This window comes from Trachinotus anak, unplaced genomic scaffold (genome assembly GCF_046630095.1).
Source record: "Trachinotus anak isolate AG129_WGS33_773 ecotype Australia unplaced genomic scaffold, CSIRO_AGI_Tana_v1 ptg000025l, whole genome shotgun sequence".
Classification (NCBI taxonomy): domain Eukaryota; kingdom Metazoa; phylum Chordata; class Actinopteri; order Carangiformes; family Carangidae; genus Trachinotus; species Trachinotus anak.
In genome coordinates, this window is record NW_027273876.1 from 5,057,900 (window position 1) to 5,070,326 (window position 12,427).

The 12,427-nt window shown below is 38.7% G+C and overlaps 1 protein-coding gene across 11 annotated transcripts in view; it reads right to left on the reverse strand.

Moving 5' to 3' along the window:
• Positions 1-12,427, reverse strand: part of rpl38 (ribosomal protein L38) — a 374,880-nt gene that overhangs the window by 112,499 nt on the left and 249,954 nt on the right. Inside the window, exon 1 of one of the 11 annotated variants that reach the window (XM_071462785.1) lies at positions 7,247-7,256. The exons of the other annotated variants lie outside the window; for them this stretch is intronic. The gene's annotated coding sequence lies outside the window, so the exon portion shown is untranslated. Of the gene's footprint in view, positions 1-7,246; positions 7,257-12,427 lie in introns of those variants that run through there. 11 annotated transcript variants of the gene reach the window in all.

A 12,427-nucleotide genomic window follows, 5' to 3' on the forward strand; every position in this document is an offset into this window, starting at 1 on the left:
CATTCATACTCCATAACTGATACTTATTTCATGCACTGTGATATTAAACATACGAAAAACAGGTTTGTCATTGTGCTCCAAATTATGTATTTTTGACATTTTCTTTCTCTTCTCAATCTCCTTCCCTAATATTTTGAAATTGTAGTGTGTGTGTGTGTGTGTGAGTGTGAGTGTGAAAAGAAAAACATGAAAAAATATATGAATATAAATAATAGAAAAAGAGGAGACAGACTAGTGACAGCTAAACTGTGTGAATATACATTGTACAATGGTGCTCATATAATATACTATTGTACACTACACTACAGTATAATATACTGTAAATTAGTGCAAGGTGGTGGCTATATGTATACAGAGCTGCACAAACCTTGGAAGATAAGAATAATCTGATACATTTATTATAAATAATAAATACATAAATAAAAAAAGATGTCCAAGGGAGCAGTCTGCCCTCAACGCTCTGCAACTTAAGAAAACACATTGAAATGGACAAAAAACTAAGTCAGAAAACATCTGGACAACACGTGATGCAAACACTCACAACAAAACTGAAGTGTTTCCAAGAGACACACAAAAGTGATGAACCCGGCTGGGATGCACTTGTATGGATTTATTATAATATGTCCACGCTCCTGTCCCTGATCCCTCTCTCCTTCCTGTTAAGCAAATCCTTCAGGTCACTGGTGATCCAGTGGGAGACATCACGCTGTCCTGGTGGGGACGTTTATGTTCTCCATTATGCAGTCTGTCATGGAGTTGATGTCGTCTCCATGGGGCTAACACAGTATATTCCACTGTATGGCCTCAAAACAATCCTGCAGTCTTGTTAGCTTCCTGTGACATTTATGTGTTGAGTTTGTAATCTCGCAGTGATGATGACATCACGTGCTATGTTGGAAGCAGCCAATATAAACAGCAACAACATGTGATCTCCCACATCAGATGATATGGCACAGAGATGCTCTTTGCAGTTTGAAAGCTGGTGATGGTGGAGTTGGAGTCAAGCACAGGCACATCGGCAGGCAGGTGAAGTGAAGGAACTTTAATAGATAAAATCAGGACAAGGCTACAAATGGATGGACAGGCAGGTAGGCAGGTACAGACAAAATGAGGAACAGGTGTGCAAATGGGCAGGGAAGCTGAGGTGATGATGAGTATTACCAGCATTACTGTATTAGTGTAGTATGTTGCACAGAACTGGAACAAAGCACAAGTTTCCATTCTTCCTCCATTGCTCAGTGCCATGAAGAGACAATAGTCTAGGGATCTATTGTGGAGAGGAAAGGGTAGATAAGACCTTTCTCTCTCAATTCAATTTTAATTTCAATTCAGTATGCTTTACTAGCATGAGTGTCAGGTGAACAATATTGGAAAAAGTGTCAAGGATAATACAATTCAATAATGAGGAAAAAAGAATAGAGAATAAAGAGTATAATTCATTAAATAAACAAATAAATTACAAATAAATAAACATAAAAGAACAAGAACAAGAAAAAAAACAGTAAACATGTGCATGTGTGTGTGTTCCACATGTATAATAAGCTATGTCAAGATAATTATTTTTCACATTCAGTGAAACATTCAGTTTTAATTATGTGTTTCTCAGTTTGTGACATGCAGTCACATTGTGCTGCTAAGTTTGCTGCTTCCACTCCTCTCATCATTGAATCACTTGTTTGTCACTGTTATCTCGCTCTGTGAAGTTTAGGATTAACAAATCAAACTACTGTAAATATTTCACCCTGATAATATTATATTTGTCACATTTTAAGAGGGAGTGCATCTCCTCTCATCCGCCGCTTTTTTTTTTCTGTTGGTAGCCAGGACTTCTTGTGATGTCCTTTCTCAACGGTTGGCCTGGCCTGCATCTGGTCAGGATCTCTCTCTGACAGTAAAGGGATACTGTGCCAATTTAAATTGATGATTTAGAGCCAGATACAGATTAAGTTTGTTTGTCCAGATCTTTTGTTAATTGAATCATTTTGTTTGCTCTGATATGGGTTGGTGCAGTGCTGGTCTGAGGTTGAACAGAATTGGGTGTTTTTTGATCAGTAATCCCTCAGGACCAGTTGACAGAATGAGTTGTGTCGGGTTAAGTTCTTGGGTTTGTAGTGCCTGAAACCTCAATGTTTCTTTGAAGGCTGTGGCTAAAGAGGTAGAGCAGGTTGTCTACTAATCAGAAAGTCGGTGGTTCGATTCCTGGCTTCTCCAGTCTGCATACCGAAGGGTACTTGGGCAAGGTGCTGAACTACAAATGTCTCTGATGGCTCAGTGTGTTGGTGTGATGTGTGGGTCAAAGGGTGAAGTATTGCAAAGTGCTTTGAGTTATCTCTAAGACTAGCAAAGCGCTATATAAGTGCAGTCCATTTACCACTCTTGGGGGCTCAATTTGTGAAGTAATGCTAATAATTAATAATTGGTATGACTATATTGTGCAATTTCTAATTGCATAAATTGCTCTGCATGCTTTATGTTTCAGTGCATTCACTGCCACACTAAAGTTACCCCAGGCCTTTGAGCCCCTGGTAATCATAAAATAGGGTGTCATCAGCATAGAGCAGGTATTTAACTTCATTATTGTTGGGGGTTAAGCCATAGGTTCCTGGTTGCTCCAATGTTACTGCCAGGTCAGTAGATGTTAAATAAAACTGGAGACAAGCTGTTGCCCGGAAAGACACCTCTCCCCTGCTGAGGAGATCTGTATTTTGTTGCCAATTTTTACTCCACATTTATTCCTGACATTCATTGTCTTAATTATGCCATAATCTTTACCCCGTACACCGATTTGGAGATTTTTATAATATAATCCCTCTTGGCAAATAGAATTAAAAACCTTTATAAAATCAATAAAACATTAATTTTACAGTTGTTTTTTTTAGTGTACATGAGGATTTATTAGAGTGTGAAGCGTGATAACATTGTCAGCACTGAGGTGATTTGGTGAAAAGCCAATTTGCCCTTTACTCAGGGCAATGTGTTCCATAAGGAAGGCCAGCATCCAGGCATTGATAATGCTGCAAAAAATCCTTCCCCAGGTTACTGCTCACATAAATGCCTCGGTAATTGTTAGGGTCTAATTTATCTCCACTCTTATGTACTGGGGAAATAAGCCCCTGGCGCCAGATCTCAGAAAAACGCCCCGACTGAACAACTGAAGCAGGGCCTGTGTCAGCTCAGGGCTGCTGTGTTTCAGCATCTGTCTTGATGCTATTATTTATTATTTGCTTTGCCAAAATTTAGTTTTTTAACCCTTTTATGCTTTTCTAGTGATTTTTCTAATTTCATTGTAATTTTGTTGGGTTGTCATTTTTTTTCTTGAATTGTTTCTGTTGATGACTGAGTTAGCTAAAATTTGGTCATATAATTTTTCAAAATAATCTTTCCAAATGTTTCTGATAACATTTCTGAAAATTATGTTTTTTCTTATGTCTTATAATCTGGTTGAATGTATTAATTAGATCAGTGATTATACTTTTAAATCTAAAATTTCACCACCATGTGTCCATTTATATTGATTATTTATTTTATGTAATTTGCAGGGCTCAGGGCTCAAGGTTGTTTTATGTAGAGTTGTTTTTATATAAACATTTGGCAGTGATCTGATAGTGGGGTCTTTGGTCTGACATTGAATGCATAAACGAGGGAGGGGTCCATGTCAGTGATGGTGTAGTCAAGTTCTGTAGTGCCAAGAGCTGAACAATATATGTACCTCCTCAGAGAGTTCCCTTTCATCCTGCCATTAAGCATATACAGACCTAAGGAGTGACAGAGATGCACTAGCTCTTTCCCGTTTTTGTTCATGATGTGGCCTTGATTGTGTCTGTGGGTGGTGGTGGTGGGGGTGAGGTATCGAAAGGACTGTCCAAAGATATGGCTGTTGCCAACAGGATCCACTACATCAGACTCACACTCTGTTCTCGCATTTAAATCTCCCTCCAAGTTTAAATGGCTGTTTGAGGGTTAAGACTTGGTTTTAGGGATAGAGTAAGGGTTAGAGTTGGAAATTCAGATGTGATGGTTCAGGTTAGGTTAAGAGTAAGGGAATAAATTGTGTCAATGCTGGGTCCCCACACACATAGAGAGAGAAAGAGAAAGAGAGAGAGAGAGAGAGAGAGAGAGAGAGTGTGTGTGTGTCAAGCATATTCAAACCATTTCCTTTAGATTCTCTGTGACCTTTAAGTCTTTTGAAAGAGCCACCTCCTTTTAAAGAGAGTAAAGGTGTGGAGGCTTTTAGAGAAGACATTTTAATGATAGTTTTGACTTTCATCTCTATTATGAGCTTGCTGTATGTGCAGCTTTTATGTTCAAGGCCAATGTCTTACAATCAAAGGTCTTGTTTAATAACATTTTTATTTTAAATATTTTACATATTACCCTCCTGACCTGAAAAAAACAAAAACAAATACAAAATACAGAAACAAACCTCGATGTCAGAATTGTGACATCCATGTTTGAATGTTATTGCAAAGATGTGCATAGCTGCCTAAAAACAAAAAGTCACTGCTGCAATCTTTCAGATTATGATTTAAATCCCATTTAATAGTACTCAGATATGAAATTAGCTGTTATTTACAGACATTGCGTGATGGCAAAGCTGGCAAAAGGCCAGCCTGACAAGTGTCGTGTTGCTTTGTTTTTATGCAGCTGGGATATGTGTATATGTGTGATGTATGTCTATGTGTGCATGTGTGTGTATTTGGATTCTTACCCTGTTGAGCTGAGGTCTAAATGCAAAGTGCAAATTGGGTGTCAAAATCACTCACAGTAGCAGGTAACATTGACATATGTTCATGAAGTAGAATCATGTCAAAAAAACACATGCTCTTGCATGTCCAGCAAGGCTTCATGTGCCTCTGGACAATATCACTTTATGTCTTTATTTTTCAAGTTCTTGCACAGTGAGATATTTTGTTGATTCTCCTAAGTAGTCCACTGTGCCCTGATATTTCCCCCTTTTTTTTTTCTTTGACCACTGGACAGAATCATTTGGGCTCTGTGACTTACACAGAAACTGGCACAGATTTAGATTGAAGTCATGCTCAGCTGGTCTCGTCTCTTACCGAATGTCATTGTTGTCATCAGCGACTCCAAGGATTCTCCAGTCGAAGGACCTAAATACCAAATATTTATAATATCCTCACATCATTCCAGTTTGATGTTACAAGGGGTGTTACAATAAAACACATCTTAATATGATGTTTTTCCCCCATACGAGTAATTTTTTTCGTAAATGATAGATACATATTGGACATATTAGAAATTATGATTGCCCATTATTGCTTGGAAATTCAACAAAGTTTTTCACCACCATAACATTTAACAATTTAATTTTATTAGTTTAGTTTAAATTAGTAACTGTGGGTTTAATAATATTAGGCATGTTTAAGCTGTCACACAAAGAAATACTTGTTTGGTGGCCACTAAAACAACTTTCACACACAACTGTGTTACTGAATTATTATGAAAATGTTAAAATGTTATTGTGCCAGTGTTAAAAATGGGTCATAAGCTAACTGCTAATCCGCATAACCCTTTAACATACAACTGTATCCAAATTCAGAGGAGCTATTTGTAAGTTTTGCTATTGCTATACATCACCAGCATTAGCATTAAAAGCTGTTTGCTCACCACTCTGAATAAGAGCTTCAGCCGTTGTTGCATTCACAAGACAAGAGGTTATAATACCTACTCTGAGCAGCGCTACTTTTTCAGGGTAGCCTGGACACTACAGTGACTCGGTATCGGAAAGTGATGAGCCAGTCAGGCTGGGGCTAGCTGGTTAGCATGTTAACTTCAGTCGAAGAAAAGAAATGATAGAAATAGAGGTAAAACAAGAGTCAGCACTGACATTGCTGGAGACAGCTCTTGATGTGGAAAGAAATGAATTTTGAAGTTGAACTTGAAGTTTGAAGTTGTTTGTTTCTTCTAGACTGGTAGGTAAACATCTGTTAATGCTAACGCTGGCTGTGTAGAAATAGCAAAACTTATAAATGGCTCCTTCAACCCTGTATTACAGGGATAACAAACAAGCCTTACTCTTAATTACACAATACACAACAATGGGCTGGCAATAATTTGCATAAAGAGGGGTTTTGGATGTTTAATGCAAACTGTGCAGCACACCTGATTTAATGTCATTAGTATTTACCAGAAGTGAGGAAGCTGCATGACTCCTGATAGATGCAGGCTTCCAGTGCAGCACTATGATGGATAGAGCAGCTGAGGCATTGTTCCCAACAAAAGCTACTTCAGTTTTCATCACTCTGTTGTGGAGCCAGGTGTGGCATGATAATCCATTTAGTATTTAATGTTTTTTCTAAGGCAGAGTGTTGAATTGATTGAAGCATGTTGGTCGTGCACATAACACAAAAGCTGGACTCCTCACATCTGCTTTCTGCCACAATTATTCAAATGCCTCCACAAATTCTCTGCTTTTAATGAATGCAGTCCGATCAACAGGCTGTTTATGCCATTCTGGATTCATTATAGGGGTACAGTATTAACTTAACCACTATCTTCAAGCATAGCTGTTGGATCTTTGTTAAAAAGGGCAGCTTTTATTTCAGCTACTTTCAGCTACTTATGTTTTTTATGACTATGGATCGAGCGAGAGTAATTGCTTTAACCATTAAAGTAATAAAAGGGTGATTTGGTAAATTAGGATCATCTTTATTTCTTTTTCACCATCTGTGTGACAGAAGCCTGTGTCTGCGTGTGCATAATTAAGAGGGTGGAAGAACAGGTCAGAAGTAAGGACAGGAATGGGAGACAGGTAACACCCAACTATGACCTGACGACATGACATTATGCAAAGGAGCATCCACAGATTTCATTCACAAAATTTATTGGCACTCCATACCGCTGCCCATTCCTCCATTTCCTTCCTATCCTCCAATTCCCCCCTTTTTTTTCTTTTATCAACAAAATTGAGAGCTGCTTCTCAGAGCAAGAAATAAGAAGTCGGTCTCACTCCACTGGCCGAAGTAATAGAGAAATGACTGGAGCAACAGGCAAAGGTTATTTACAGCTTTTATTTATTTATTTGTTTAGACGTTATCTGGTGCCAAGGCTGGGGAAGGGGAGAAAAGCAATATTCATTTTTTTAATGGGGCTGCCCTCCACAGATAATGTTCCACTGTTATTTCCTTTTTCCTGGATTTCTCATGCAACAAAGTGTGCCGGGAATGTAAAGCACTCCTCTTGTTCTTTCAACCAGACAAAAAGAAAACTATTCTTTATTAGAAATTCAACTATTATATACAAGGAACTACATTTTCCAGTTGATCAAATTGTTTAATTATCACTACTGGTTGGATATATTCAGCAGTACCTTTACTATTCAACTTTTCTTTGCTTTGTAATATATTGATATATGATCATAGGTCAGTATGTAGAATTCTATAGGCTTTAAAAATATCTTTCCAACCAATTTGCACAGAATATCTCACATATCACATGTGATAATTGCCATTGTTCAGTCTTGTTCCTCTTCTCTTCATCTAGCTCTGTCTAAAATAATTTTGTGCATAACCTCAAACAACTAGAAACAGTTTTTACACATTGTGAGTTGGAATTACTCATTAAGGGTGACTACTGCATTACCCTACTTTAAATGTGCAATATAAGTTTTAACAAGTTAGCCATCGTTGTGTTTACAAGAAAGAGGTTAGAAGACGTCCTGTGGGCAGCACTACTTCTTCATTGTCTCATACTGAATTGAGGGTGGACTGGCCACAAGAGTGACTCACCATCCCAAAGAAGTATAATGCCAGAGGACGGGCATGGCTTTAAAGTTAACGCTGGCATTACTGGAGACAGCTCTTGACGTGTAAAAGAATGAAGTTTGATGTTGAACTTGAAATATTTCTTCTAGACTAATAACTGAACAGCTGCTAATGCTAGCATTATCGCAAAAACCTTTATATAGCACCGTTGAAATTGCTGACTTACTGTAAACTAAAGGCGGTGCCACTAGAAAGTGTTTCCTGTTAATGAGTTGCTTTGGTGCTGCTTTTAAAGACGGCTGTAGAGACATGTTGTCAAAGCTAAATGGACTGAATAATGACAGGCTCCTTCAGCATGCAGGCTGTACCCAGCTAACACATCCACTCATCCAACTCCCTTTAGCACTGCCTTTCATTCATTTTCCCCATTTCTTTTTGATCTGCCTTTTTTTGTTTCACTTGTTTTCTCACAGTCTTGGCATGTCTGTGTTTTATTCATGCTCTGTTTTGATCTCTGATGCTCTGTCCTCTTCAATTTCATCTCCTGTGATGCATTCACATCTGTAGAAAGGTAAAATGGTGAAAAAGGAATATAAGTTTAGATTGAAAAAGTTGATAATAATAATTAATAATAATACAGAGATCTGAGCACCAACACATGCACTGAACTTGAATGAACTGTGACTAGAAATATAAGAGAAATGGATAGAAAGAATGGACATAATGTGCTGTGTGTGTGTGTGTGTGTGTGTGTGTGTGTGTGTATATATGTATGTATATGTATATATATACACATATATATATACACATATATATATATATATATTATAATGTGTGTGTGTTCATATATATATAATATAGCAGCGTTGTCCACTAATTGGATGATCGGTGGTTCAGTTTACAGCTCTACATTGTAAAGTGTTTTCAGGTCGCCATAAGACTAGAAAAGCACTATATAAGTGCAGACTACTTATAGATACAGAAAAAAAAAATTATAAGTTAAATTGGAAACAGCTCTTGAGTTTTGAATTTCCACATATGCCATTGTACCTGTACGGTAAAAATGTTGACCAGGGCACAACTAATCTCTATGTAAATTAGAAAATTCCATCCACTATCGCTGTGGCACATAATTCAGTGCTGAAATATAGAATATTCAGTCTTGGAAGATTTGTCCTCATAGATTCAACTGATAATGAACAAACTCTTCTTTTTTTTTTTTTCTTCTTCGGCTTCCATTTAAAATTTTGTTGTTGTTTTCGTTGCCTCTTGAGTGCCAGTGTTGTGATGAATGATGCAGCGCCAGTAGGCTTTCAGTGCATCTTTCTTCCAGCAGCATTTAGAGAAGTGGGCTTGTGACCTGAGGCATGCTGAGGGGACCAGCGGAATAAAATTGGGCCCAGAAAATTGAAGGAGCAGAAATTGCCTCTCTCTCATTCATACTGCTGAGATGCCCATGTGCAAAAATTTCTTTCAGTAAAACTCCCCTAATAAATAGAGTAAGAAAAATAAAGCTGACACTGATAACCAGGCTCCTCTGTTTTAGGGTGTTTAGATACAATAGGAGGCAATAAGAATAAACATAATTACAACTGTGCTGTTTGTAGGGAAATGAAAGGTGGTGGCATCCCCATTGTTGAGCGACCGTATTTATCATCCCCATTGTGACAGCAAGCGTATTTATCTCCTGACATCAGCCATATCATACTTGAATGAATTCATCCTCAAACATGTGAGGATCCTGTTCAATTTTAGGTGATTGGTAAGTTGCAGATTATTTTAATGTACAGGGAACAGCTTCCATAGTTCCTATACCTTCCGAGGAAAGATGAAACAAGCAGATGACAAAGACACAAACGGCCGAAGGTGAGTGAACAATTATATGCCCCCTGTTAATCTACTGAAACTCAGAAAAAGAGGAAGGTTCTTAAAACTACACTGGCTGTACAGACTTAGCCTTGCACCTCATACAGACGGCTAATGATTTGTTTGAAAGCCAGCTCACTGCTCCTGGGTGGGAGGCATGAATAGAAAACAGTGAAGCAAACAAGCCCAGCCAGGTGTGCACGCAGCTACAGGCAGTGAGATAGGAACAGAGCTGCAGAGCCAGCCAGCCAGCATGGCATTCAGAAAGGTGTGAGAGGTGCCCTTCGCTGCCTCTAATGCATCCGGGGGTGCGTGATTGATTTTTTGCGCAGGAGCGGGTGTCTTAATGTCCTAATGCATTGCTCTGTCACAGAGGGCTGCTTTGGCAAGCTGCCCTTTCCACAGACTGATCTGCCGCTCGATTGGATGAGACCAAGGTAAATAAATAAAGAGGGAGGCAGAGACAGGAGGGCTGGAGGAGGAGAGGGATGGGCAACAAGCATGATTACACCTCCAGATCAACATAAACATGTGCGCACACACACACACACACACACACACACACACACACACACACTCCTATAAAACACTCCTATAAAACACACTCCCAAACAGCTGTCAAATACACACACAAGAAGATTATTTCACAACTATGTTTGTTGTTTCTTTACTGGATATTGATTTGACAAGCTAAGGCCCAGTTCATTTCAGGCCACAGGCTGTTGCTGTTGTTCTGTTCCAAGATAACACCAAAATCAATATATTGTTTGACAGCATTTTCATGTGTTTTTATTTTGGTGAAAACAGGCCCCAGTGGTTTACACTTGTGTTCATATGCATCTGTCGTTCTGTAGCAAATTGCATTTATTCAGAGCCAATGCAAGATTTAGATGTTTATATGGTGCAAAGAAGACAGGAAGTGGAGCCCACTGGGGTGATGGTCATGTAAGGTGTTCGCCTTAGATGTGATTTGAAGGTTCACTTCTCTTCTGCGGTTGCCAGTGTTGACATTTCCTCTTCGACTCACTCACAATCGCTCCAGTTCATTCACATTCTGTTTGGTCAAATGACAAATTGAAACCCATGAAGAAAAAGGGAATAACAGTTTATCCCACACAATATGTAAAAATTGCTCATTTTTTAATGGTAATTTGAATTAAAACGTTTCACAGTGAATTGTAGTAACTTGTTTAAAGAGAGGGATGTTGCTGTTTTTATTTTTTATTTTTATGTTTTGCATCACGTCTTTGAGCAAATTAAATTCCATTCACCTTCATTATATGAGGGTCGCAGCAAAAATCTCTGGGCAAATAAATAATAATATTTGCAGTAAGGCTGCAGTAAAGTAAGACATTTTTAAATTATGCTCTCCTTCAACAAAGGTATGTCCCTACTGCCCATGTGACCATCTTTATCCAACCTTTACTGAGGAGTTTTAGTTGCCAAACCTTTTATGAAGTAATTCTAGCGGCCCTGAACAAATATTCTGAGAGTAAACAGCTGAAAAATGTAAGTAGGGAACATTTTGAAAACACTTTCAATGTGAATTTGATGTCTGATATAATGAATAAAAGCACAATTTTAGTTTTCACTGGAATAAACTCTGTGCAGCAGCAGAAAGGTGGATGAAGCCACACAGCTATCTCTCTCATTATTCAGCTCTTGCTTACTGTAATGTGACTACACTATTAAAATAAATGAGCACCACTCAAGTCTTAGTGTTTATGGGCTTTCATTAACAGCTTTTATTCCCATGGCTTCTAATGAGAAATTATAGTGAGAAAAAGTATCAGTCATATCCAAGTGGGCAAATTGTTCATTATTGCCCCCTTTGGTCTGATCGATGTCGGCTGTGTCAGACAAAAAGATCACAGTTTTCATAAACATGCCATACAAGTTTTCACTGTACGTAGTTTGACTTTCATCAGAGGTTTTAAATATTTTTCGCCCTCATATCAAAGGGGATCACATCAGCAATAACAAAGCAATAGTTTGCATGAAAAGGTTATGATATATAACACGCCTGCAGACTGCAGAATCTGGCATCCTTATGCTGGCAGCCAAGTCCTGCAAGTGCCAATTTCTGTCTCGAGAGAAATAACTCTTCAGGAAGAGCATTTTTTGTTGCCAAAAAAATTGTAATTTGCAGCTTCAATGGAGTGTTAAAATGTAATGACCAGAGGTGGAGCAGAGTGGAAAGAAAAGACTTGGGAATTAGCCTGGATCAAAAGAGCCTTTGTGCGCTCCTTCGCCCCTCCCACCTCAGAATTAAACAACAAATATAAGCAATAATAGTTTGAATTTATGTGTATATGTGTGCACAGACACACACAGATATACTCAGATGCACACAGCAGGATCATGCTGAATGCCTGATGGGGTAAAACAGACACTAGCTTAATTTGTTGCCACATTGTTCGACTCTGCCCTGCCCCCGTGCCCTTTCACTGTAAACTCTGCTTTGCTCATGGTAACTATAGTCAGGAGGTTTTATTCTATAGCAAACACCACACTCACTTCACTGCTCCCACTGGTACTGGAGGAAAACCAATATAACATTTGAGTGCAAATGGCAAACTCTCACCACAGGAAATGTAAACTGCAGGGCGCTGGGTCCTCACTGCTGTGATGCTGAAGTGAGCACTGAACTCTCAACCCACAATCATGGCACCCTCCTGGCCCCTTCGCTCACTTTGTCTATGTCTTCTTCATTTTTTTCATTTTTTTCCATGCAGACTGCAGCAACAGTCGGGTGAACTCAGTGGGTCAGGTAAAAAGGGTTTGCTTGTTTGTATTCCTCCTCAAAACTCCAGAGAGGAGCCAGTGTACCTTCTCCT